General features: G+C 38.3%; 1 protein-coding gene across 7 annotated transcripts in view; it reads left to right on the top strand.

Annotated features, from left to right (window-relative positions):
- LNX2 (ligand of numb-protein X 2) overlaps positions 1-26,590 on the top strand; it is a 69,779-nt gene that overhangs the window by 4,579 nt on the left and 38,610 nt on the right. For 2 of the 7 annotated variants that reach the window (XM_019666066.1, XM_019666067.1), the window contains exons 4-5: positions 9,551-9,614; positions 25,331-25,447. The exons of 1 other annotated variant lie outside the window; for it this stretch is intronic. The gene's annotated coding sequence lies outside the window, so the exon portion shown is untranslated. Of the gene's footprint in view, positions 1-9,550; positions 9,615-25,293; positions 25,448-26,590 lie in introns of all 7 variants that reach the window. 4 more of the 7 variants (XM_019666068.1, XM_019666065.1, XM_019666069.1 and 1 more) reach the window with 4 other exon arrangements.

The raw sequence follows: 26,590 nt of genomic DNA, 5'->3' as shown, positions 1-26,590 counted from the left end.
AAAAGTAATTTGAACAAAGTGCTGTGGGAACTTAAGAGAGGGAGCATTTCTGCCAGGAGTGTGTTAGGAAAGGCCTCACATAGGCACTGACTCCTCAAATTGGTGTGGGATTTTGCCAGGCGCATTCGAAGGAGAGGGACTAGCATGTAGGGTGTTGCATTATGAGATCTGCATATAGTTACTCTGGCTGAAGTACACAGTGTCTGGAGCTGGAGTAATAGTCAGGGGCTGCTGTATTATTCATTTCAGAGCACTTAGCCCTTTGCCTTGCTTACAGTAGCCACTCAAATATTTATCGAACTGACTTGAACAGAAGCATGAAAGATTTTGTAATGCCAAATTAAGAAAATTGGACTTTATTCAGCCAGTGATACAGAGCTGCTAATTTTAATCAGGAGAATGTCATGATAACATTTGCATTCCAAAAAGCTATATGCAGCAGCCTGGAGGATGGTGGGGGTCTGGATGGGAAGTAGGGAAACACGTAGGAGCTGCTGTACTATAGGGGTTAAGTGCTCAGGCTTCTCAATTCACCTTGTTTGTGTTTGAATCTGGTTCTGTCACTCACTATATAACCTCTTTTTTCCTTGGGTTCTTCATTACATAGGGTTTGGGGACTATAACTTGGAAAAACATGTTTTTACTTAGAATAGTGTCTGGCACATAGTAAGGACTTGGTAGATGCAAGTTGTTATTCTGTGTGAAGGCAGTGGAAGTAGAAATGATGTGGTATTTAGGAGTATAATGGGTTGGACTAGGTAAGTGACTAGATATGATTAATGAGAGACGCATGATTCCAGGTTTTTGACTGGAGGCATTGGAGTGTGCTGGTTTTAAGCTCGCTGTGGAGTCAGAACAGGGGTTGAATTTCATCACTTACCCTTAGAATTGCTATCCTGACTGAGCTTTGGCTTCCTAACGTTTAGAAAATGATCACAGTACCTGTCTAGTAGGGTTTGAGGATCAGATGAAATCAGGCACATAATACCCTTGGCAGAGTACCTAGCACGTTACAAGTGCTCAATAAATATTAGTTGTTCCTTTTAGTGGTGACGACATTAAGGAGCTAAAGGAATGTTAGAAGATATGAGAGGGAGCAGTTAAAAACAATTGATGGTAGGAGTGCAGAAGGGAAGATAACTAGTTTTGGAACAACCCAGTAAGGTCCTAATGGATGGTTGAGATGTCTGTGATGAAGTTGTTGGACAGCTGTGCGCAACAGGAGCTGGGGAAAGAATGGAAAAAGAAAAAAAAAAGTTCAACTAGTGCTTCTGTGTGTGTGGTAAACTTTATGGAAGATTTGGAGAATGGGGAGGCAGAGGAGAGGTTTATGCTGTAGCAGTGCCAGGCGTGTTGATGTTGAATATTAGGCATCTCTATCCTTTTTTTTTTTAAAGATTTTATCGGGGAATCATGGAAGGGGAACAGACAAGTTGCTGTCGTTTTGTTCTTCAGTCTAGTTGTGGAGGATGTCACTTCACTGGCCCAAGCTGGCACCATCATTGCGCTCTTCCCAGGCGAGGCAGATCAGTCGCCGGCTTCTGGACGGCCACTCATGGCAGCTGCTGGCTGCTCACGCTGGCTGCCGGCTACACATGGTAGCTTATGGCAGCCCACTGCCACAGGGGCTGCAGCCTACGCCGTCGCCAGCGACTCACAGCAGCCCAGCTCCAGGTCGAGCTGTTGTTCAGCATCTTAGCTGTAGAGGGCAGTGTCACTGGCCCTCATATGTGGGATCCGAACCGGGGCCCTCTGGCATCCCAAGCCAGCTCTTAACCAACGCGCCACTCGGCCGGCCCTAGGCATCTCTATCTTTAAAATGCATTTTGGCCACCATCACAGGGGAAGACCAGGCTCATATAACCTGGTTGGTTCTGTGCCCTTCTCCCTCTCCTCTTTCTCTCCTTTCTGATTGCTGCTCCCTTCCCCCCTCCTGAAATCCAAATCTTTTTTAAATTTTATTATGCAGCTCCATTTAACTTTTCCCTACTTAGTTCACTCCAGGTCCACCTTCCTATATCAGAATCCAACAAGGTTTCTAGAAGAAACAGGTCTCATTTCATAGGTTCCACTCTACTTAGGAAGCAGTGTTGGTTGGGGAAAAAAAATATATAAAATAAAATAAATAAATAAATATATATATATATATATATGTACGTGGATATATATGTATAGTTTTGCGTGTAAAACATATGTATATGTATCTGTATATATGCGTATGTGTTTATACACACACACACATATATATCTTGCATGTAGAATTATAGTTGTAGAAGCTGTGGCCAGGCCTAAAATGACACTGTTTTGGGGCCTGGGATTTTTATCAAATAAATAATTCCCTTTTAGCGTTCCTCTCATATGTCTCTTTCCCTCAGAAAGTACAAAATAATAGAAAAATCTGTGGTTATGTAAGTTTTTGGTTTGTTGGAATTAGAAGAAATGCCTGTTTTGTGTATTAGCCTAATGAAAAGTTATTAAGAGAAATTTTTTAAAAGGCAAGTGCTCATGATATACTTATGATAATTGTCGTCTAGTTAGTATGCTTCTAAAGAGACTTTTAAAGGTATTGTAGGTTCTGTACTTTAGAATTATACGCTTCATAAGAACAGGGGTCATATCTGTTTTGCTCACAGAAGAACCCACAAGTACTTGGAACTATAAATATTAATAGATGCATGAATGAATGAATTGGATCTGCTGGCTTTGATCTGTGTTGTCCCATATGGACTTCTCCAAATCTTTGGAACAGTCGTTCAGAGAGAAGACAAAGACAATTGAGCCAGCAAAGTGCTTAATGTACCTATAGGAGTCTATGGGAGCAGTAACAGAATGGGTGGCTATTATGATTCATTGATTTTAGTGCCGCCTGCTGTAATTATTTGCATGATTCCTTCCTTTCTCACATTTTACTGTGATAGTTTGTGGGGTGTGGTGGGGAGGGACAGACTTGTGTAGGGATAGTGCTTCGTGCAGAGTTAAACTGACAATGGCTGTATTAAAACTTTGTCCCCCCTTGTTTATTAGCCCAACTCCAGCATGCAGAGTCTCTGGATAAGAAAAGCTGAAAAGATAGGCGCAGAAGTATTGTGGGCAGAGAGGGTTTAAGCATACTTTACACCTTTATCTTCCCAGGCTCGAGATTAGGGCTATTACTTCTGACAATCAGAATCTCTCAGTGGAGAATAAAAGTATAACTATATACAATACATACACAAGTATACTATAGTATATATAGTATGCAGAGGGTGCCAAAGAAATGTATACACATTTTAAGGAAGGAAAAACTGTATTAATTTGTAATACTCACTATATACTGATAACAAAAGATGTATACAAGTCAACGTTTGACTTCTGCAATTACAAGAGGTGCTCAGAGTGATTACCATCAGTGTCCAGACACTTCTGATTATGGTGAACTACTGCTTGAGCAATGCTGACCAAAGTGTCCACTTGTATACATTTTTTTGGCACCCTTGGTATATGTGCTTGTATATATGTATATTCTAAACAACCATGTGTCCATTTAAAAGCACTCCCACTTTCATATGTAAAATGAGGTTTTAATTTTTTTCTTCATTGAAAGGGTAATTTTAGAGTTCTTTTAAATAAAAAATTGTCCCAAGGTATCTAATAGGGGCCATTGTAAAAATGTTTATACCCAAGTAATGAGGACCGATATCTCACGTAAAATAAGGTGTACTTGGCTGTAATAAAGCTTCCAAATGCTCTATTGGCCATTACTTTGTTTCATAGATAAAAGTAAAGTCTGGGAAATATTTCCACTCCTTCCTCACCCCTCACCAATCCCCCATTGGGATTTTGGCTGCCAATTTTAAATATTAACCCTTTATCAGCATTCTTACTACTGTTCAGTGAAACTGCATGAATAACTATTGAACAAATCAATTGGAGTCCTTCACTGATATCTTACTTATTTTATTATTTTATTGTGACCACTGCCACTTTTATTTTTCTTTCTTTTTTTTGTTTAGCTGAGCCATCCTGCCATCTGTTGGCTGCTCAGCAGTGGTCCAGCTCGGGCCAGGAATCAAACCGGCGACCCTCTTGCTCAGAGCTCACACTCTTGAGTGAGCTCTTAACCAACTGAGCTACTCAGCTGGCCCTGCCGCTTTTCTTTTACAAAATTTTAATGTTTGAACTTTGACTTTCAACTTACTTATATTTAACAAGTACCTAAGCATTGGTGATATGGTCAGCACCGGGCTGTGTGGAACACAAAAGATTGTCTGTCCTTGTGGAACTTAAAATCTTAAAAGACATTCAGTCAAGGAGTTAATCATTTGTAGCAGGGTGACTAATACCTTGACTTCTTGTATGTTAGCTCCTCAACTCCAATGACCTTCACTTCACTATAGTTTAACATGGCCCAGCATTTTCCACAATAGAAATCTTAAATTTATATATCCTGCTCTCTGACCACAGCTTCCTGTCCTTCCAGCTCCCTCAAATCTACACTCTATATTTCAATGTCCTTCCTCTTGACAGAGACACTTTACCAATCCTTTTGTTCCATCCTACCTCCCATTCCCTGTTGGATTAACATTTATTGGCCTTGAGGTTTTCCCTGTCCAGTTTGGAATCCATCATTAAGCACTTTCACTGGCACCTTTGCCTCTCTTGAACTTGTTTTTGTGCTGTACCTGCCAGAAAACATCCCTTGAATGCTGCTTCTCTCTCTGAGTTGCTTTGGTAATACCATTAAAAGGCCGGTCCTCAATACGAGTAATTGTCTCTCCAACAACCATCCCCCAACCCCCCCTCAGTCAACTACTAAATGTTTATTAGGCATCTACTGGTTGCTCTGGCCCTGAGCTAAGAATATCGGCGTATCCCCATAGCACTTACAACCTAGAGGAGATAGACATTCATCAAATAAGAGCACCTATTGTAGTTGGAAAATATGGTTAGTGCTTTGAAGAAATAGCGTAGGGGGCCGGCCGAGTGGCGCGATGGTTAAGAACTCGCTTGGGATGCCAGAGGGCCCCGGTTCGGATCCCACATATGAGGGCCAGTGACACTGCCCTCCACAGCTAAGATGCTGAACAATAGCTCAACCTGGAGCTGGGCTGCCATGAGTCGCCAGTGACGGCGTGGGCTGCAGTCCCTGTGGCAGTGGGTTGCCATGGGCTACCGTATGTGGCCAGCAGCCAGCGTGAGCAGCCAGCAGCCGCAGTGAGCGGCCATCCAGAAGCCGGCGACTGATCTGCCTCACCCGGGAAGAGCGCAATGATGGTGCCAACTTGGGCCAGTGAAGCAACATCCTCCACAACTAGACTGAAGAACAAAACGACAGCAACTTGTCTGTTCCCCTTTCCCCAATTCCCCAGCACTGTTCCCATCCCCCCAATTCCCCAATAAAAATCTTAAAAAAAAAAAAAGAAATAGCGTAGGGCTGTGTTGTCCAGTACTAGTCACTAGCACATTGTAGTGTGGCCAGTCCTAATTGAGGTGTGCTGTAAGTGACATCAGATTTTGAAGACTTAGTACCCCCAAAAGGTAAAATATCTCATAATTTTCATGTTGATTATATGTTGAAAATATTCTGGATATATTGGGTTAAATAAACTATTAAAAAACATTCACCAGTTTCCTTTTATTTTGTTGAATATGGCTACTAAAACATTTAAAATGCCACATGTGGCTCATATTCTATTTCTATCGGACAGCACTGGCGTAGGGTGTTGTCTGGGGGTACAAGAAGGGGAACAAACCTCGTATCTGGGGAGCGGGTGGCACTGAAGCCTTCCCTGAGGAAGGTGGCTTTGAACAGATACCTGGCTGAGTAGGTGTTACACAGGTGAGCCCTCCTTCGAGGAAGCAGTCAGAGGTGGATGACACTTTGAAGGAGGGTGAGAAGGTGGCGGGAGAGTTTGGTCAGGGATGAGGTCAGGGAGGTAGACAGGGCCAGATCATGTAGGCCTTGGTAGTCCTGATACTGATTATTCCAAACCTTCATCACATACAGGCCCTTTTATCCAACCCTCACTTCTATAGTCTGCAGAGAATCTGGTCACTTCCTGATGGTCTGCTTTGAGTTCTCAGATCTCTGTGCCTCCCCTCCTCAACATCCCCTACATCGGTCTCAGATCTGCTGAAGGCTAACTTTTCCTCATGTGCCCCTGATCTCATTCTTCAAAGCCTCTTTCAGGAGAGGCTGCATTAACTAATGTCCTTCTGTATTCAACCCCATTCTCCCTACTGGCTTTTTCACACCAGCCTATAGATGCGCCAGTCTTAGACCTTATGCAACAAAGCTCCATGGACCCCACATCCCCCTCAAGTTTTGTTTTTGAAGCATATCAAAATATTTTTTGACCTAATGTTATATTTTATTTAGAGCAATATATTCAAAACATATAGTCAATATAAAATTATTAATAAGATATTTGACATTTTTCATATTAAGTTTTAAATCTGGTTACATTTTATACTTATGGCATATGTCAGTGCAGATGCTAAATTTTCAGTGGTTAAAGTAAAAGGAATGTTACCAAAATAATAATAATTTAACAAAAATATTTTACCTTGCTTCAGTTTTTTTTATTGTGCTAAAAACAAAATGTACCATCTTAACCATTCTCCAGTGTACAGTTCAGTGGTGTTATGTGGATTCACATTGCTGTGCAACCGATCTCCACAACTTTTTCTTCCTACAAACCTGAAATCCTACACCTGTTAAACAACAGCTCTTCACTTCCCTCTCCCCAGCCCCTGGCAACTCACATTCTACTTTGTGTTTTTATGGATTTGATTACTTCAGATACCTCGTATAAGTGATGTCATATAGTGTTTGTCTTTTTATGACTGCTTTATTTCACCTTATATAATGGTCTCAAGGTTCATCCATGTTGTAGCATGTGACAGGATTTCCTTTTTAAGGCTGAATAATATCATTGTATGTCTATACCACATTTTGTTTATTCATTCATCCCTCGATGGATGCTTGGGTTGCTTCTACCTCTTGACTCTTGTAAATAGTGCTGCAGTGAATACAGGTGTACAAATCTCTTTGGGACCCTGCTTTAAATTCTTTTGATTATATAGCCAGAAGTGGGGTTGCTGTATCATATGGTGTTCTAGTTTTAATTTATTGAGAACCCCTATACTGTTTTCCACAGCAGCTACATTATTTCATAATCTCTCCAGCGTTACACAAGGGTTCCATTTTTTCCACATCCTCACTAATGCTTGTTATTTTCTGTTTTGTTTTTTTTTAATTTTGGGGTGTTTTGTTTTGTTTTGTTTTGTTTTGTTTTACAGTTAGCCATCCTAACAGGTATGAGGTGATATCACGTTGTGGTTTTGATTTGCATTTCTCTGATGATTAGTGATATTGAGCATCTTTTCATTGTGCTTGTTGACCCTTTGTATATCATCTTTGGAGAATGTCTATTTAAGTCATTGGCCTTTTTTGAAATTGGGTTATTTGATATTTGTTGTTGATTTGTAGCTCTTTATATTGTGTTGTCGGAAAAGTCATGACGCATTTTTGCAACAAAAAACAAAAAATACGTTGTGACCTTTCCGACAACCCAATATATTTCTGGATATGAACCCCTTATCAGATAATATTATTTGCAAGTATTTTCTCCTGTTCTGTACGTTGCCTTTGCACTTTGTTGATTGTATCCCTTTGATGTGCAGAAGTTTTTAAGTTTGATATAGTCCTATTTGTCTATTTTTACTTTTGTTGCCTATGCTTTTGGTGTCATATCCAAGAAGTCTTTGCCAAATCCATTATCATGAAGCTTTTCCCCTATATTTTCTTCTAAGAGTTCTGTAATTTCAGGTCCTATGTTTTAGGTCTTTATCCATTTTGGGTCAGTTTTTTAATATGGTGTAAGAAAAGGGTACAAACAAAGTATTTTGAGCATGTTCTTGAGACCTTATGGAAAGAAGAAGGAAAAGGCTGAAATATATGGAATTGTTTTAATTTGGAGGAATTGATGATAGTTATTAGGCTAGGACGCAGTTCTCAAATGGTGCTTAATAGTATATTCTAGTGTGAATTTTTCTGTCATTTTTGTTTCCTATAGTTGAGAGGTACTGATATGGAAGCAATCAATAGTCTAGGGGTAGCTGAAGCTAAAAAATAAAATGGGAAGAAGCCAGGTATCAGAGTGCATGTGAGTCATCCTGTGCCTCTATTCTAGTATGTAAACCACATACATGATCAGAGTTGCCGAGCATGCCTTTTAAGACCTTCCTGCCAGGGCCATTTAGTAAAGATTTCAGAAGTATCCATAGCAATTAGATCTCATATGAAATATTTATTAACCTCATTAATTTCTCTTATTTTAGTCTTTGGGCTTTCATTATAGATGGGATACATTAATTGCTACTTCAGTAGACTAATTTCAGAGTTTGTTAAAAATAGATATTTTTCTGCCTGTCTGACCTATTCCTTTTCCAGGTGTATGGAGTACCTTTGTCAGCACATTTGAATGATTATACCTTTGACAGTGTGTAATAAATAACATTGAGAAACTTCAGAATTTATTCTGAGAGTCTGTTTTTTTTTAATGGCATGGTAACTATTTACAGAAAGGTCTAACTTTTGTTAATGAATCCATTTTGCAAGATGTAGAAAGATGATAAAGTCTGAGTATCCTTAAACATCAAGTTGATTCAGACAAGTCAACTTTCAACTAATGTATGTTTATTAACTTTTTTTCTTATAAAAGGTTTACATGTTATGAAGTTGCTCAGTATGATTTTGATCTAAGTATAACTGAATTTCCTTTATAGTTTGGGTTTGCCACAGGCTGGCGAGTGCTGGAAGAAAGCAAAATGGACCATTAAGTAGTTCTTAAAATGTTTATTCATAATACAGTATTTTTTATGTCTTCATAAAGAATTACTTTTTTGGTTACTTGAAACTTTTGAAAAGAAAATAAAGAAAATTGTTCTGTTAATAAAAAAACAAGTTATTCTCTCAGTATATACTAGGATTTATAGAAGGATATCTTTCTGGAAGATAAAGCTTAATGTTCTTAAAAATAACATTTAATTCAATTTAAAAATAATTAATATCCCTATATTAAATAATGTTTTTCTATTTGATAACTCCTGAGAAGTAACACATCTATTTGATTTACTTTATTGCATATATTACCAAGTACTTGAGGACATAAAGGTACATGTGGTTTTCTTTTTTATATATAACATTGTATTTTTTTAAATTATAGAAGTACTACATGCTAAATATAGAACATTTAGGAAGTCCTAAACTATGCAAAAAAATTAAAATTCTTAATCCCACCAATTGTAATTTTTAAAAAATAATTCATTTATTCAACAAATATTTGACTACTCTGTACTGTGTATCATTCTAGATATTTGAGATATGAAAGTGAGTTATAGGAGTTCTTTTTCTCAGAAATTGAATCTAGTCAGATTCCAGTTTCATTATAATTGCTATATATAGACACAAATATGATATTTAAGAGGTAGAACTTAAGCATAGAGAGTCTGTGGCAAGGCAAAAGTTAATTATTATTATTATTATTATTATTATTATAAATTACAGGTGAAGAATATCTCAGGTGAAAACAAATTTCATCATTTTTGTGATTGTGCAGGACCAGAGATAGGTAAGTACGTGATTATATATCTTTTTTCCCCATTGGATGTTTATTGATTCCCTACATATTGCTGGGTACAGTTCTAGATGGTGAGAATTATAGCAGCAATGAAGTAGGCGAGAAGGACCCCTGCTCTTAGGGAGTTTACATCCTGCGGGGCAGGAGGAGAAATAAACAATAAACAGGTAAGCAAATTAATGAAAAGTCTAATGACCAATGCTAGGAAGAAAAGAAGACGATGTGGTCAGACCTCAAGTCTGTTAGACTGGTGATTAAATCTACAGCTTGTCCCCAGGTTTCCTTTCAGCTATTAGTTTGTCTTCCCCAGGAAAACGTTAATGCTGCCAAAAAGAAACAAGCAGTGTTGTCTTTGTTTCTTGCCCTTTTGTACATTCTCTTGGAGACTTCTCCAAGAGAAATGGCTAAATAGCAAAAGTAGGAAGGAATTAAGAGAAGCAAGGCACATGGAAAATCCTTTCAGCTTTTCACAAAGCTGGGAGTTTCGAGTTTGTACCAACTTGAGTTTGTACCTGTCAGTATCTCAAAAGTACTTACTGATCGTACATTCTGAATTAAGAAAAATAAAACTCTACCAGTTATTTGGAGAGGGAATAAGGGAAAATAATTTTATCAATCCTTGTGGAAATCCTTGTGGAAGAAGTTTTATTTTGAAGCTTCTCATGTCTCTTCGAAAAACTATCATCTATGTCACCTTATAAAGAACTCTTGACTCGTAACTTAGCTGCTTTGACGGTCTTGACAATTGATGTGTAAGACTTGTGCCCTGCTTTCTTCAGTACATAAGAATTTGGAGTGTGACCCGTGACTCATCAGTTGACGCTATGGAGCATTTTTAGAAACAAAGACTGCAATAGCAGATTTCCCTTAACACAGCGGTAGTGGAAGTAGATTCAAGAAGGCACAGTTGTCCATATCTGTGCTGGTGTCATTACAGCTGTATGTTAGACTGATTCTTAGAAATGTGTTACAACACTGAACATTTCAATGAGTTTGATCACAGTAGGTATAAACCATGTGTGTGTTTTGCAAAAATCCTTATTGTGCAGCAGTAACTGCGTTTCTCCCCTTTTAATGATATGAAGTCACTTTGCTGATAAATGCAATATTTAGGCTTGTGTTTTACTTATTTAGTTTTGAAACACAGAGATGAAGCAGTGAAGAAAAAGCATTTTCTTAGGCATACTACTCCTTTTTTAGTGCTCCATAAATTGTTTCTATTTTTGATGTGGACTTCTTGTTTGCTTTGACTTCTAATTTTAATCACATGTATAGGAACCAAACTTGGCTGCTTTCTACTTCCTACTTTACTTCCTTTTGTCCATGCTCCTGCCATGATATGCTCTCATACACAAAGTCAATCTGTACAATAGATACTTAATAAAAAACAAGCCTCACTCCCACTCCTTTACCCCAGCCACCCAGTTCCTCCAGAGTTGACTGCTGTTAGGAGTTTTTTGTATATATCCTCTAGGCATATTTTGTATATATAAACTCATGTGTATACCTATAGAGAGAGATATTTTTAAACACATTTTAGTTTCTACCTGGACTTAAATTAGCTCAAAATTTGTTTAATTTGCTAGTCTTTTTGATATTTAACTTAGTCACCTTTTAAATCTCACCTGAATTACATTACCTTAAAAAAATGTGTTTATCTCTTGAAAAACATGTAAACATTACCATGCAGAGGTTTCTCTCTGCTGGATATGACTATGGACAAAATAATTATAAAAAACTATAAATCATGGCCCTGTTACTTATTCCTTTTTAAACAATGCTAAACATAATAAAAATTAATTTAGTCATATTTATGATAACTTAAAAGAAAATGGAACATTTACTAGGTTCCTTTGACCTAGCAAATATAGTACCACCATGGAAGAATATCTGTTTCGTACACTTTAAATTTTGCTAAAAAGCTTGGTTATTAGGGAATATTATAATACAAATTGTGCTGAATTAAAAATTGCTTGCTTAACAAGTCCACTTGCTAAGTGAAAATGCCTTGGTGTATTTTACAGTGTTCATCAGTTCTGTAGCTTGTACCTTTACAGTATTAATGTTTGTAGTGGGCACTCTTAGAATGTCTTTCATTTTGAGAAGTGTTGAGTGCATCCATTTTATTCTAAAACAGAGAGGGGAAAGGCAGTCTTTTCCTTGAATTCAATTAGAATATGTTAGATGTGGAGGGGGGAAAGTAAATTGTTTTCACTAATTTACAAGTATCACCCTAGAAGGATTTAACATTTTCACTGTTATACTGCCTTCCTTTGGTTGTGAAATGTAAATGGGCAGAATTGTAGAACTGCCAATATGAATCATTGTAATAACTGCCATTTAAGTGACTACTCCATGGCTGTCACTCTGCTAGGAGCTTCAAGTTTCATTCAGCAATTAGTTGTCACGGTAATCCTGTGAGGTCAGTATTTTGCATTTAAGGAAACTGGAGTTCAAAAAGTTTCAGAGGTAATATACACTTTGGATAAGGTACAGTAATTACCTATGATTGGAAATCAGACCTATTTGATCTAAAAGCCATTACTGCTTACTGAGTTGTTTCTATGAGAATATAAAGTTCTGATAGAATTGTAATTATTTTCTTTCTTCTTATTGAAAAGGACTTTAAAGATCATTTTCGTTTAAACCACATAGTTGACCAACAAAGAGGTAGGTTTCTAATATAAAAGGCAGTCATTGTCTAGGACTCATAGTGAAATGATTTTTCAGAAAAATTCAGTGGGATTGTTTTGTTATAATGCATCTGAATGATTTTACAGAAACCATGGCTTAAAGGGAAAAACTGATTCTTGCTGTATCTATCCCTCTGCCTGCCTACCTACCATCCACCCTCCATGATCTGTCTGTTACACCTGGAAGAAGGAGTAGTTGTATTCTTTATACCCTGCTTCAACTTGTTGTATGTTTAATTTTGGTTAGTGGTCTTAGAGCTTAAGTGATGGAAGGTTTGAAAGGATAAAGGGGCTTAAGAGTACGTGCTTCTTTGTTGCAGAGATGGCACCTGATAAGGTATATGTGCCTTGACTTTTCTTAAGGGCTATCAGCAAGGATTCTGATTTTGTTATCAAACCCTTCTTGTAATGACACTACCTAGTGAGATGTTTACCTGCATGGTTCTGTGTATTTTATCTTCATGGTGTTTTCAGACACGGTAGTGCCCCTCCCTCATTAAAGTTTGATTAAAAAGTGGCATTTCAGGAGCAAGCATAAGAAAATGGGTTGCTGTAAAAAAGATGACAACTTCTTAGCTGAAGAGTTTTTCTTCCTATCTACCCTTTGAGCCTTAGGTTGTTTTTTCTTAAAATTTTTCTTTGTGGAATAATAGAAATTCCACTTTTTTTTTAAGAGGGCCATTTTTTATTTATTTATTTTTATTTTTATTTTTTAGCTGAGCCATCCTGCCACCTGTTGGCAGCTCAGCAGCAGTTCAGCTCGGGCTGGGAATCGAGCCGGCGACCCTGTTGCTCAGAGCTCACACTCCTGAGCGAGCCCTTAACCAACTGAGCCACTCGGCCGGCCCCGAAATTCCATTTTGATATTAGGAAAATAGCTAAACGGTAGAACACTTGATAATAGATATTCATAGAAAACCTGGAAAATAAACAAGCAGGAGTAAAACAAAAATGTGTAATTGCTTCTTTCACACGAACACCTCCTCTCCACCCCACAGTTCCTGCTCCGGTTCAGAACTGTTGGAGGATGCCCTAGTCTGCAGTGAAATTGATGATCAGTGAAATTGGTGATTCCTTTTATTGTGTCAGAGGACTTCCTGTAACCCCTCTTCACTCTCGTGCTTCTTATTCGTTATCCCATTTCCTTGCAGGTATCGCAGCCTGCCCAGTAAAGCTTTCACTTACAGTTTGGGAGCTACTTCGTTTTCAGCACTATTATGTGTACACCTTCTGTAGTCATACAGGTCCGATTGTTACCCTGAGCAGGGAATAAAGGGCAGGAAGAAAGACCAAAGTCGAGAAAACAGTTCATTTTGCAGAACACGTTCCGTTTTGGGTGGCCCTGGCGAGCATGCGCACTGCGTGTTGCTGACCCCGCCCAGTGCTGCTCCTCGGGCTTTGCTTGCGGTCCTCGTCCGGGGGCCAGCGCATAGCATGCAGAGGACAGGTGTTAACTATGATTCTTTTTATGTAAATACATGATTTCTTGGTAAGAAAATTATTTCAGAAAACGTAAAAACAAATTGGTGCTTTGAAGAGTGGTTCTAATAAGATAAGTGTGTGTTAAAATCACAGTCGGGCATCTGCCCTTTGGTGGGGGGTACCATTAGTTGCAGTCGTTTTCTTTCGCTGACTTAAAGTTTATTTATCACTGTAAAGTGTAGTGACATTAGGCTAAGCAGGAAGCATTTCTTAGAACTGTGTGTCCCATCACTGGCATTTGTGTACAAGGACAACTTAAAATAGCTGTGTAGGCGCTGGCTGTCTCTTGGTGTATATGAGCAAGTAAGGGACAGGCCTGAGAAGAGAGGGCCCGTGGTGCCAAAGTGGTTCACCTGTTCAAGCACTGCTGCTGAGTTTGGGAAGCTGCTATTGTTAGTGTTTCTTTGTCATCAGCGGATAAATGGTGGTTTACTAATTTAGATAATCACCTGCTGAGTTGTGTAATGGCATTGATGACATAGGCACACCCTACTGGAAATTGTGAAGGCATATGCAAACAGTGATGTGCTCTCATCACTGGCACAGTTGCACTACTTTTACAAGCTAACTCAGATATTGCAGTTGTACCAAGGTGTGTTTTTGTTTTTATTTTAAGGGATGGTGTCCATTGCTATTCTTGTTCCCCTAGAACTTAACTGAAAGACACTAACTACAATTCCAAAGCAGAATTATGTCGGGGAAGGTGAAGAAATTCTTTTGGTATAGAAAACAGGAATTATATTTTAAAGGGAGACTTTGACAGTATTCTGCTTAACAAATGCTCAGTTCATATTATTGATTCCAAATAATGGATTGTTAAGTGAGCCATAAATTGTCAATGTTATCAAGTAGTAAGAGATGAACAGAAAGAAAAGTTATTATTTTGACAACCAGTTTCTTAAGTAACAGTGCTAATATTTGCCAGCATAATTGTTTCATAAGACACGAAATGAAAGTATGGCTTCAATCATGTGACTTCTAGAAAGTAGAAAAAAAGTTTTATGTAAAAGTTATATATATAATTTATTTATAATATTGTAATGTTTTTAATACTGACCTGTATTTTATGTACCTCTCAGTTGTTGTGCCCAAATAATCTTATAAATAGTTGCACTTCAAAAGTAATTAAAATGTTAATTGATCACCTATAACACAATGGCTAAAGTTAAAAAGACTGACATCAAATGTTAGGGAGGATGTAGAACTTCCAGAACTCGTATATTCTTGGTGGGAACATAAAATGGTACAACCACTTTGGGAAAGCCCTGACAGTTTTTTTATAGAACTAATTAAGCCTATATCTATCCTATGGCTCAACCTTTCCACTCTTCGGTATTTCCTTAAGAGAAGAGAAAACATACGTCATAGAAAGGCATGTACAACCATGTTCATATAAGCTTTGATTCATAATCACCGAGAGCTGGAAACAGCCCAGTTGTCCATCAGTAAGGAGCATGGGATACTGCTGAGCAGTGGACAGAAACAGACTGCTAATACACACACAGCTTGGATGAATCGTTACTCAAATGAGTACACACTCTTTGTTTCCATTTTTATGATATTCTAGAATAGGCAAAACTAATCTGTGACGGAAAAAAATCAGAACAGTGGTTGGAGGGGACGTGCAGTAACTTTTCTGGGGTGATGACTATGTTCTATGCATATGTCTTAATACAGGTTTGTGTTACATAGGTGTATGCATTTGTCAAAAATTCAAAGAATTTACACCTAAGATTTGTATTTGAATTTTGCCTCAAAAGAAAAACGTAAACAAATATTGAACTTTATTAATGATTTGCATTCTGTACTATTTAAAGAGAAGTGTACTGATTGTGCAGTATATTTTGAAGTGCCTGAAAAGAAAAAATGGAGGGAAGGATAGGTAGATATGTGGTAAAGCAAGTATATCAAATGTTAATGGTAGACATGCAAGATACAAGCATTCACTGTAAAAATGCAAAACTTTGAAAATGTTCATAATAAGTTATTGAAAACTGTTAATTGATAATGGAGCTTTTTGTGGCCTGCCTGTTCATGCATGATTTCTTATCTTCTAAACTTTGTTTCTCTTTGCTTCGATGATCTTTATCCTGATTTCACATAGGAACTTGTGGCTGTCTGAGAATTTTTGAGAATTTATCTTTACTGTTCATTAAATCACAGCCTTATTTGAGAAGTCAGAGTGCAGAGAAGTATCATTCTAGCTCATTGGTACACTTGTCTTTCTTTGGGTTGTCATCACAGTTTTTACTTATTTTTTTTACTACGAGTAGGAGTGAATGGCAGTGTCTTCAGACAGATTGTTGAAAATCGTGTATTGCATGTTGCTTAAAATAATGCCTGTTGTGTTTTTTTCTTTAATGATGGGAAAGAGAGAGGGAATGGTGGAAATTTCCCAATTTCGGGTACTACTGAACATGAACTTTGAAACTAGATGGAGCAGATTCCCATGTTTGTCACATACAGCCTACTGTTTTAACCCCTCTGAGCCTCATTTTTCTCATCTATGAAATGGTGATGGTAACAACTTCATAGGGTTTGTTGGAAAGATTAAATGAAATAATGCTTGTAAAGCAATTAGTATAGTGTCTCACATATAGTAATAGTGGGTAAGTAGAATTGGGAGAAAATAGTTACATCATTGGAAATGAACTTGAAGTTTGTTCAGTTTGTTTAGGGAGGAAGTAAAGCAGTAAGGTAATATCCTTAGGTGAAAATAATCCACATGTGTGACTGACTCAGACTGGACACTTAGGACCAGGAACATCTATGGATCTCTCCCTGCAGACATGGGATCAGTAGGCTGCTACAAAATGACCACTGTGATAATGGCTAACACTCGGAGTGGTGCTTGGGAATGAGAAGAAATTAAAGTACCAGACATTTTGTTTGGGGTTCCCAGCAACCATTCACCTCACTTCCAGCCCCTAATTTTCTTTTTTGGGGTATCTGCTTTTTCTCAACTTTTGTCTATGTGCTTCTGGGGAAGTTGACTCAAGTAACCCAGGTATGACCCATTAAAGGATCAGATGGCCCTGGCTAGTGATTGGTTCAGGATGGGTTCGTGACCTAAGTCAAGCATCAGAGCTAGGAAGATATAGTTCTGGGGCTCCTGTTGGCATTATTGTGGGAGTTGAGCAAGGGCCATCGCTATGTGACCCCAAGACTGCTGGGGACTGGCTGCCACGTACAGCCTGAGCATGAGCCCAGTCCAGAGAAAGCAGAGGTGGGAGAAAGAATCCAGAGTCCAGTCACCCCGTCTTGTTTTTTACTTAAGTAAGTTTCAGTCAGGCTTTCTATCGTTTGCAGCTGGTAGAATCCTACACAAAGATACTCACCCATATGTATCTATCAGTATCATTGGTTAAGGGCCTTGTTACTTACTGAGTGATTCTACAATTAGGTTATGCCTCTATGTCACATATAATTTGCTTGTATAATGGTCGTTGTATCTGCTGATTAGGTTGTAAGTTTTTGTGGGGAGGGACTACCTTATTCTTATTAAATACACTTTTCCTCCTCATATAGATAACAATACCTGTGCTGTCCATTGCGGTAGCCACAGGTGTTATGTGGTTTTTGAGCATTTGAAATGTGACTAGTCCCAACTGAGATATGCTATAAGTATAAAATACACACTGACTTCCAAGACTTAGTATGAAATAAAGAATGTGAGATACCGCATTAATAATTTTTAAAATACTGATCACATGGTGCTATATTAATTTTGGATATATTGGATTGAAATATTGAAGTTAATATTACCTGTTTCTTTTTTTTTTAATGTGGCTTTTAGAAGTCTTAAATGATACATGCTGCACATTATGTTTCCCTTGGACAATGTGATCTAGACCCTCAGTTCCTCCCTTTTTTCACCCTGTCATCCAGGCCCCTCTTGCCTCAAACTAGAGAGGCAATCAGTGTGACATAGGGCTTGGAATCAGAGACCTAGCTTAAAGTCTTTCCGTCCTTTATATATGCTGAATAGTTTATCAGTAATTTAGAATTAAGGATTTATTTTAAAATATTATCAATCATCCCCTGCGTGATAGGTAGTGTGCTTGGTGCTAAGGCTGTGATGCTAAGCAGAGCACAGGCCCAGCACTCACCCATCTTCCAGCCTAGTAGGGGAGACAGATATTAAATAATCATGTAAGTAAATAATTGCTGTGATAAATGCTAAGAGGGAAACACATAGGGTGTTCTAAGTCCATTATAACAGAGGACCTGTCCTAGTCCTGGGTGCTATTATGGAAGGTGATTTTGTTGAAGAAATCATAATTTGAAAAATGAGAAAAAGTTAACCTTTGAGAAGCTAGTGGGAAAGAGTATTCCAGGCAGGTGGAATATTTGCAAAGGTCTTGAGTCAAAATGGTGTGACACTTGCAAGGAAGCAGTAGAAAAATCTGTGGAGTGGAGAAGCGAAAGCATGAGGACTGTGGGTAAGAAAACTTGAAGTGTTGAGTCAGAACAAAATTATGCAGAATAAATTGGTAGGACTTCGTAATAGATTAGATATGGGAGGTGAGGAGGAGGACAGTATGAACCATTACTTCTCAGTTTCTGGCTTATGCCCCTATATTGCAGTACTAGTGAGCCATTTGCCAGAGACGGACCAAGTTTTTTTGTTTTGTTTTTTTGTGTTTTTTTTTTAAGCTCAGCCATCCTGCTACCTGTTGGCAGCTCAGTGGCTGCTCAGCTCGGGCTGGACTCGAACTGCTGTTGCTCAGAGCTCAAACTCTTGAGCGAGCTCTTAACCAACTGAGCCACTCGGCTGGCCTGAGAAGGACCAAGTTTTGGTTGAAATCATCTTGGGTTTGATTTTGGACATGTTATGGTATCTTTGAAACAACCAGGTATGTATTTTGTCTAACCAGGTGATGAAGGGAGACCCCTCTCCCCCCACATAGTTTCACATTTGTAGCTCTTTTCTATGACCTCAATTTTGTAAACATAATATAATTTTGGAATCTCTGGTCCTTATCTGCCTAATAATCATTCTGCTCCAGTTTCTATAGCAAAAGATTCAGATGGGCAAGATTAAGATCAAGATAAATAGTATTCATATAGGTTACTCTTGCTGTATTTAAAAATCAGCATTGAATGTTTATGGTTACAAAAATATACATCCTAGAACGTTACTCAAATACACCCTACTTTGACTATTCCTAGTCGTTACCTTAGTTCAGGTTCTTATTACCATTCATCTTGATCATTGCAATGACTTCCTGTTTTGCCCTCCTTCATTATTGCCATACCCCCCTTACCTATCCCAAACATCCTGCCAGAGTGACCTCTGGCAGACCTACTCACATCTTTTCTTGCCTCAGACTCTCTAGTGACGTAGCCAGTCCTGCCAGCCTCTGTCAGTACCACAGTCCATCCCTCAGACCCTCTGTGTCCGTCCGTCCCATGCATCCACCCATAGACAGTGCATCAGCCCTTCTCAGAACACTCTCTTTTCAACCATTTTGAGTTGATCAAAGAAGTTCTCTTGACTATTGGGCTCTTTATTGGGATGGAGAGGATCAAAATAGCATTCTTCAGTCTTCGGGACTTCTTCACAGTGGAATTCCACAGGCTGGTGAGTCCCTGTCTTGTAATGAAGTTAGATCCATCTGAGAGGACTCTTTTTGCACTAGTCTTAGGTACCCAGCTTAATTCTGGACCTCTGCAGTTATTTGTCCTGGGGAGGCATGGAAGAATAGGTCCTGGTCAGATTCACATGCTTGCTGCATTGGGGTGGTGTGCTCTGAGTGTGTGACTTCGGGACAACTCATTCCTCAGACCCCTTCTCTTTTTTACTTATATTCATCTACTCGCCTTTGGTGACCTATGGTTTCCCATACCGTCTATACACTGATGCTTCCTAAGTGTATATCATCAGCCAGTCCTCTCTCCCTTGACCTGCACTTGCATAATTAATTGCCTACTCAGTGTCTCTACTTGGAGGTTAATAGGCATTTCAAATTTATCACATTCAAACTTGAGCATACCCATTCAACCTACTCTCTTACAGACTTTTGCATCTCAATTATATTAATTCCATCTTCCCAGTTCAGACCCAAAACCTTGGAGTCGTCCTTGACTTCTCCCCCTAGCATCAGCTCGTACGCACATTTAATTCATCAGCAAATCATACTGGTCGGCCTTCAAATTATATCTAGAATTGAGCGTCTTTTCCTGTCTCAGCTATGTCCCCCCGGTTAATCTGCCATCACCTCCTGCTTGGAATACTTTAGTAGGCTCCTATTTCTGCTTTTGGCCCTTTAGATTATTCTCGACATAGCAGCCAGAATGACCTTGTTAAGATTCTTACTCAGAGTAAAAGCCAAAGTTCTCTGAGGCCCTACAAGACTTAGTTAGCCCCAGTTACCATTCTCATCCGTTCTCCCTGCTTTGTTCATTTCGTCCATACAGGCCTCTTACTGTTCATGGGATGTGCCAGCCATATTCTCACATCAGGGCCTTTCTACTTATTTCATTCGTCTATAACAAACGTTTTTACACCAGAGACCTGAGTGGCTTTCTAGTTACTTTCTTTTGGTTTTAATGCAAGTGCCACTTTCACAGTGAGTTTTTCCCAGCTCACCCTATTTAAAAAGCCATCCTTCTCCCAAGCACTCTGTCTTCCCTACCTGCTCTCTTTTTCTGTCTAGTACTTTTCGCATCTGAAATTTGTTTTCTTGTGTATTGTCTGTCCTCACTTCCATCCCCACCCAGAATGTCAGGTTCACGAGGGCAGGGGTTGTTGTCTCTGTTCACTGCTGAACTCGTAGCCCTAGAACAGTGCCTGGCACACAGGAGATTCCCAGTAGTGCCTGGATGGATAGATGGGAAGATGGAGTGGAGGGAGGGGATGGATGGATGGAGAGACGGATGGCAGGCAGGCAAACAGGTGGATGGGTGGGAAGGAGAGAGGATAGAGGATGAATAGAAGGTCAGGTTCGAAGGTTAGAAAGAAGAACGATTAGTTTGCTTTTAAATATATTTTGTTTGTAAAAGTTCCCTAGTGGAGATGTCAAAAAAGGCAGGTAGCAACTATATAACATGTAAACCCTAGGATTTTGTTTGAATTAGTTTCTGAAACTAATATACTTTGGAGTGCATTGTTGACCATCCTAATGATTTAATATTACTGGCTTTACAGTACAAATAAATCCAATCATGTAACACTAGGCATTTATATTTTGAAGGGCTATATTATTTGTGCTATATTGGAATCTGGGTAATGAGTTACAGTATAATGAGGATTTCCTTTTAATTTTTCTCAGTATTAGAACTATATGTAACTCAAACAACTCATTTTTAATAAATTAGAAGGACCTCTGGCAGCCCATGAAAATCATTCTGGGTAAACACCACAGCTGACAAGGCTTCAATCCCTTCCCTTGACACCACTATCCGTTTAGACCAGCGGTTCTCAACCTTCGTAATGCCGCGACCCCTTAATACAGTTCCTCATGTTGTGGGGACCCCAAACATAAAATTATTTTCGTTGCTACTCTATAACTGTAATTTTGCTACTGTTATGAATCGTAATGTAAATATCTTTTTGTTTTCCGATGGTCTTAGGCGACCCCTGTGAAAGGGTCATTTGACCCCCAAAGGGGTCACGACCCACAGGTTGAGAACCGCTGGTTTAGACTACTGTGGAGAAAACAGATTGGCCACTCAGTGATGGACTTTTGAGGTTTGGGCCAAAGTCCTTCTTGATCTGATAATTTACATATGCACAGAGGGTGCAAAAAATGCATGCACATTTTAAGAAAGGAAAAAACTGTATTAAAATTGTAATACTCTATATACTGATAACAAAAGAAGAATACAAGTCACATTTGACTTTTGCAATTACAAGAGGTGCTCAATGTGGTTACCATCAATGTAATTTTAATACAGTTATTTCCTTTCTTAAAATGTGTATACATTTTTTGGCACCCTTTGTATGTATGTACACACACACACACACACACACATACGAGTTATAACTGAAGCAAATTGAGCATCTTAAGTAATGCCTGTTCTTTTAATTATTGGTGTCACGCGTTAGCTTGGAAAGCTGCAGCATTTAAATTTCTTATATCTTGCCCATAGTTAAGATAACAAAGCCTGGGAATCTTAATTATTAGTATTACCTCCAGCATAAAACCTATCTGACCGTGGTTTCGTTCTTCATTTATTTTATTGTGTAGATTTGATCACAGAATAGCAATGTCCTGCTGATATCTTTGCATTTATTGAGGGAAATAAGACTGAAAAGTTTGTTGTTTTTCTGTAGTTTTAGATTTTTTTTTAATGGAAAAATATAAGATTGACTGTGGAGCAAAATCTACCATCTAAAACCATCCATTTATACTACTAACAATTACCTGTGCTTGCCTTAAAAATAGAAAAAAGCAAACAAACTAACCATATTAGTCCTTCAGATCTATGCGGTGGTATCCCGTAAATGGCATCTTATCTGGGAACCAGTAAAGAAAGTTGTTTTTGTCTGACAACATTGTAGTATCTTATGTCTTATTACCATAATGAAAATACAGAGATGTCCAGTTATATATCTAGCACTGCTCTGTTGCATATACACTTGTCTGCAAAAATAGAAAAATTACAGGTCGGAATATTTAGAGTGTCCAGTACTGTGAAGATCAAACAAAAACAAAAAATAAACGCTCACACAAAACCCTCCTGATACACTTTGAATTTAGATCATTTTTATAGTAATCAGTGCTGGATAGTAGTAAAGAAAAAAACGTTTGATTTGTTTTGTTTTGTTTTGGTGGGGGAAAGGTGTGGTCAAAACACGTGTCTACAATCATGGAATTTGGGATCTGTAAGGAACTTCTGAGTTGATCTCGTTTGGCCCACTAGTATATAGGTTAAGAAAGTGGAGGGCTAGGGAGGTGACGTGTTGGACCTTGAAAATAAGAATTGATTGATCGCTGGTAAATAGATGTTTTCTAAATTTACTGTGCAAGAAGTTAAACATTTGAAAGATTTCATCCTTTAGAATAAAATGGATAAATTTATGAAAATCAGAGCCCTTGCCTTTGAATGTAATATAAAGACGTTTTAAAATATATCCAGCAGATAAACATCACATGCATAAAACCAAACCAATGGAAAGTGTAGTTCCCCTCACCACCCACACTGTATCTTTATGGATTATGCAACACGTATGAATGTGTGACATTCTCTAAGACATCAGAAATCGCCCCAACTCAAGGCTGTTGAGGAGTGCTGCCGAGAAAACCCCTTGTGCTCTGCAGGAGGGTCTTTCCTGGAATAAAGTTCTTTCCACAAAGGTCTGTTCTCATTGGCCGAGGTGTGTCTGCATATTTAGCTATATAGAAATGTTTAGCATTCCATATGGTGTATTTCCTTTTGGAAATAGTTTTATATCAATTCTGTTTTTAAATTATTCTTAAGTAACATAATTTAGTATAATTTTCAAAGCTGTAACTTGAGTATATCTATCTGAGCCTACAGGAATTGGGCAGGTAATCCAGTTTAGTTTTTGTCTTTATCATTTTGCATTAAAAAAAAAAGCTTTTCAGCTTAGTGGTTCAAAATTAGAACTAAAGGTAGAAGGACATTGGAAATTTGTAAATTCTCTAGTACCTACAACTTCATCTCCTTTTTATAGAATATGTAAGAGATTATTAAAGTTATCAAAAACAGCAGCTGACAGATATTGGGACTAACAGGCAAATCGGACATATCAGTTAAATATTTTTTTGTATATAAAAATGTGTAGAATTATGAGAATTTTAGAGCTAGATTTAAGCTGTGTGTGTGTGTGTGTGTGTGTGTGTGTGTGTGTGTGTTCTCTCGTTCAATTTCTATGAGCAAAGCTGATAGTTCATAGACAGGAAGTGAAGGCACCGGACATATATAATATACTCGCCCGTAGTAGACATTAGATAAACATGTGGTGAAAGAAAGAAATGTGTTGTGTACTGACCTAGTTACCCGGCTGGCAGAGAGCTCAGAGCCTCAGTTGCATAGCTTCTGGCGTTTTTTGCTTAATTAACTAATTTCCTAGGTTATTAAATAGAGTACATCTAACTACAAATACCATCTGAGAATTTAAAAATGGGTTTTCAAATATTTCTGTTTGCTAAAATGGGATAGGAGACAAATAACTAAGTGTGCCGAATTATAATTTTATGTAGAAAATGAGACTTATAAAATATAAAGGTGGAATTGTTGGAAACTGATATTCGAGAGTTTTCCTAGAGACATGCAATAGGAAGTGGTTTTGATCAAGAACTGAATTTCTGTAAGGCTCTCCTATAATACAGTGAAACATCCAGACACGCTTCTCCCAGCAGGAAAGAGCGCTGGAGAAAGATCGTTATTCCAGGAAACACAGGCTCCACCAGTATGGACTCAGCTCAACAGTTTGCCTGTTTCCGTTTCGTCTTTTTTAAAAGTAGTTTTGGTTGTTCCTGGTACTCCTTATGAGAGAAGGGTATTAGGACATTTTAGCGCTCTGCCCCAGCTGCTCTCAAGTGTGACCCAGGATCCCCTATTCTCTTTCATTGGGTCCACAAGGTCAAAACGATTTTCCTAAGATGTTATCTGTGTTTTTCACTCTCATTCTCTCATGAGTGTCCAAGGAGAGTTTTTAGAGGATACTTGACATGTACTCACACAACAGATTGAAAATAGAAGCAGACTTGAGACTCCAGATTTGCTAAAATGTAAAACAATGCTTCTTTTCTCACTGTATTTTTTATTTAAGTTATTTTTCATAAAAATGTGAATATGCGTTTAGAGTGTTATTAACAAATGAATATTTAAAGCATTTTCATTAATATAATTAGTTGTATTGTCATTTCAAGAATGTTATATATACAGAATATTATAGTGTGCACCCTTTTAGAATTGGCGTTTTTTTCACTCAGCATAATTCTCTGGAGATTCGTGCAGGTTGTTATATGTATCCATCATTCATTCCTTTTTATTGCTGAGTAGTAATCCATGGTATGGATGTACCATAGTTCTTTTTAACAATTTACCTGTTGAAGGGCATCTGGGTTGTTTCTAGTTTGGGGCAATTACAAAGAAAGCTGCACAGGTTTTTGTGTGAACATCAGTTTCATTTCTCTGGAGTACATGCTCAGGAGTTTGGTTGCGGGTATTGCATGGTAGTTGCAAGTTACTGTTTAAGAAACTGCCGAGCTTGTCCAGAGTGGATAAAGGGATCCTTAGTTGTAAAAGTTTAACCACCACTGCTTTATGCAAAGGAAGCTATCAAAGCTGATTTGTAACATATAATAAAAATGTTCTTTTGTTGATACCATCAAGTAAAAAAAAAAGAAACTTTGTTTTCAGACTTTCGAAGATTAAAGGGAGTGATATGTTATTCTTTGTAATCATAGGGCAGGGTCCAATATGTTGATTGTGTGGCAGTGCCACAAATAAATGTGCTTGGGTTTCTCTTATATATTTATGTAGTTATATTATACAGTTCAGAATTCTCTACATTTCAGGCTCAAGTATGATCCTGAGAACACATTTTTTTTTTAGTGCATAATATGTGCCAAGAACTGGGACTACAAGAGCTAAAGAAGACACTGTTGTCTTTACCCTCCAAGAGGTGAGAAGATGGCAAGGAAGCATGTGCATGTAATTGCTGCAATGCAGGTGTGTGCAGAGAGTAGCAGGAGCCTGAGGGAAGGGAGGTATGCCTAAAAGTAGGGAGTGGCAGGTAGGATTGGACAGTGGAGGGAGGGAGAGTTTGAGCTGAGACTCAAGGAGTGAATAGGAATTTGCTCAGAGGACGTGAGGAGAGGGTATTCCTAGACTCTTGGCGTTGAGACTCAAAGGATGTTTCCCACCTACTCATACTTGGTGGTAATACTTAGCTCACCATCTTTTTTCCCTGCGCTGAATCTCCTAGGTCAGGGCCAGTGAGGACTCTTTCAATCTGAATAAAAAATAACAGCAAGAGAAATTACCTGAATAATATATAGTTTTGCAGTGAGCAAATAGTGACAACCGTAATTCTTGCTGAGAGTCTCTGATGTACCATAAACCAGGATAGCAAGCATGTTAATCGTAACTGGAGTTAGGTAGTAAAACCATGTCTTGTGACTCCCTTTCCATTGCACTGGCTCTTTTTCAAGATCTTATTTAAAATGTGTTGTAATATTCCCAGCCAATTAAATAGTTTCCACCTCTTTACTATTCCTGGAATGTTAGCTACACAGATAATGTAGTTTGTAAAGATACACCCTATGCTACATTTTATATTTTGGAAAATATTGAGGACTATTATATATTTAACTTGTATTTTAATATTTCAAACTGTGCTCAGAATATCTGAAATCAAAATGCTATAAACATGGGCATATCCTCCCTTTTACACAGATATATTTTTAGTTGCCTAAACTTACCAGAGTGATCAAACATACGGTCACCCATTTGGTCATTCAGCATTTATTGAGCTTCTCCCCCATGGGACATCCAGCTCTCAAAGAGCTCGTAGTTCTGTGAGGAACAAGAGTGTGAGAAGTGGTGCAAGGTGTTACAGAGGACTGTGCACAAAGCGGGAATAAAATCACCTGCCTGGGTCAAGAATAGAGGCGTGGGATTGGGGATTTGAAACACAGGGTCAGGCTACCTCTGCCCATATGAAACTCGCACCCAAGGTTTTAATGAAATCCCTTACCTCTGCCCTATAATTACTTAATTCACTATTGGCTTATTTTGAAGCAAGAAAGAACTGATTTATCTTTCTTTTCTCTTACTAAATAATTATAAGTTGTATGGCTTTGGGCACATCAA

This window comes from Hipposideros armiger, unplaced genomic scaffold (assembly GCF_001890085.2).
Source record: "Hipposideros armiger isolate ML-2016 unplaced genomic scaffold, ASM189008v1 scaffold_459, whole genome shotgun sequence".
NCBI lineage: Eukaryota > Metazoa > Chordata > Mammalia > Chiroptera > Hipposideridae > Hipposideros > Hipposideros armiger.
The sequence above is the reverse complement of the archived record's forward strand: the minus strand, read 5'-3'. Positions and strand labels throughout refer to the sequence as shown.